Source organism: Triticum dicoccoides, chromosome 4B (assembly GCF_002162155.2).
Source record: "Triticum dicoccoides isolate Atlit2015 ecotype Zavitan chromosome 4B, WEW_v2.0, whole genome shotgun sequence".
NCBI classification, from domain to species: Eukaryota; Viridiplantae; Streptophyta; class Magnoliopsida; order Poales; family Poaceae; genus Triticum; species Triticum dicoccoides.
The window spans coordinates 579055469-579057755 of NC_041387.1; positions in this window are offsets into that span (position 1 = coordinate 579055469).

Here is a 2287-nt window from a genome sequence, read left to right on the forward strand (position 1 = left end):
TGTTGAGCTTCAAAACTGATGAATTCGCCATGTGTGGCTTGCTATTGACGAGAATGTCATCTTCCACTTAAAGGATCATTCACATATATGAGACACCAAAGAGTCAAACGTCCATGAGACGCCAAAGAGTCGAACGTCCAGATGGATGCAGGTAGCATCATCCTAGCTAACCATTTTATAAGAGGTTGGTTTGGTTCTTAAAGGAACTCTCAGTAGCTACTGTTCCAAGGTACAAGCACACAGTTAAAATTGTACCCTATAAAATGGGGCATTAACCCACAGCAAAAATTATGATGAAACATGACAGTTATGTTCCGCATTCGGCGCACTTTTGATTCCACCAATACTTGACCTGAAGCAAATACTAAGAAAACAAATGTGTCAGATGTAGAAATAGGGAATTGGTACAATTAATTTTTACAATCTTGTATCGCTGTGTAACCAGCAGGAAAAATGTTACGTAAAGATAACCAAAGAAATTTACCTTGGAGTTGCATTCAGATATTCAGAGAAATCACAGATGAGGAGCTCCAGATTGAAATAGCGGACTCTCGCACCAGAAACTGGTACACGCACGTTCGTCGTCTTTTTTGCAAGGTTAACACCAACCATCCATGCGTTCTTATCATCATGTGACAGTTTCGACATCATGTAAACAACATCCTCGCTGTCCATGTCTAGGGTGGTGGGGCAAGCTGAACACTGATTCCTTGGTGCCGATCTTCCAGCCTCAGCATTCCAGAGCTGTGGGAGCAACATAAAACGATCAGGGTTGTGAGCCGAGAAGCCATCTATATCAATAGGGTGCCCCTTGCGCCAATAGTTCCAGGTGGTATGCCTAGTACACGTCCGGAGCTTCCAACCAACACAGGCGTCAATTAGGCACTTTTTTTTGTTGGTGCAGGCATTCTCATTGTGGAAGAACAGCTCAGAATCGTGGATGATATCGACACTGTCAAGATTATCCCCTCTTGTCTCGCTGCTCTTTTGAGTAATAAGTTCCAGCTCGACAAACTTGATGTAACCATTGAAGCAGGTGACATCCCGGATGAGCCACGGACCACTTATCCGTTGCTCGTCACAGTAAGAAAGCATGGGTATCGGGATGAAACTTAGAACGGGGTTCTTGTCAAACACATTGCAGGTGAGAATGCCACGCCAGAGGTCGGTCCAGCCGACGGCACCTCCTCCGAGCGCGACCACCTTGTTGAAAAAATGGCCCGGCAGGTCCTCTTTCCTCACCCCGGCATATGTTTGCAACCGCAAAGGCATAGTGGCCCACTTGCCTGTTCTGGAAGAGAAGACGTGGAGCTTGTAGTCTGACGGGGACACTAGTGTCTTGCAGAGATCTGCGACGACAAATCCCCCATCATCATCGTCGAATGGCAGGACGCACAAGCTTGACGAGTTTGTGGTGCCTGGAGGAGTACGCGGGATCAGTGTGAGCGACGGCTTGCCGTGGTCGGCCTTGTAGACGAAGTACTCCTCGAGTCGAGATCCCGGACGGGTTCTCCCGGAAATAAAGCGGAGGAGCACGAAGTCCTTGGCAGAGAAGACGACCAGGGGCTCGGTCGTTAAGTCGTCGCGCTGGAACTCGGGCCCGTGGACGCAGAAGTGGGAGATGGCCGGGGGGTCGGCCAGGCAGAAGGTGACCTTGAATGCGTTGCCGGTGCTGGTCACAGCTTCGGCGGTCGTGGCGTTCTTGCGGATGGCGAAGTAGGCCTTCGTGTCGAGGAGAACCCAGGGGGCATAGCGGGCGCTGGCGCGAGTGACGACGGGAGACTGGAAGGAGGAGGCGAGGAAGTATCCCTCCATGGTTGCTAATCGGCAGGCTGGAAGGAGGATACCCCTGATCTTTAGGTTTTGTTCGGCTGCAAGGCGGCCGGGGATTTTAAACCTGCCCCGCAGGGATCGGGCCCCAACCCCAATCCTGTGCCAGAGTCCCCGTGGGTGGGTTTGACACTTTGACCTCACTCGGATATGATCCGTGATCTATGCTTGGTAATCTTGTGTCAAAAATTAGGATAGGCCGATTAGTAGTACGTGTCCTAGCAGTGCAAGGTTAGATCAGGAGATATATTACTGTTCTAGGCAGGTGTGCTTTACAAGGTTGGCTTGCATGCCATGCGTGGTGTTTGAGTTAAACTAGGAAAGCAAACATGTTTTTTTCTTTTCGGGTGAGGAAAGCAAACATATTGTGTTCATATAGGCTAGGCAGCTTTGGGGCGGCTTGTTTTTTTTATGGTAATACGTGCCTCATTTTTATACGCCGCGTCAGGTCTCGTGA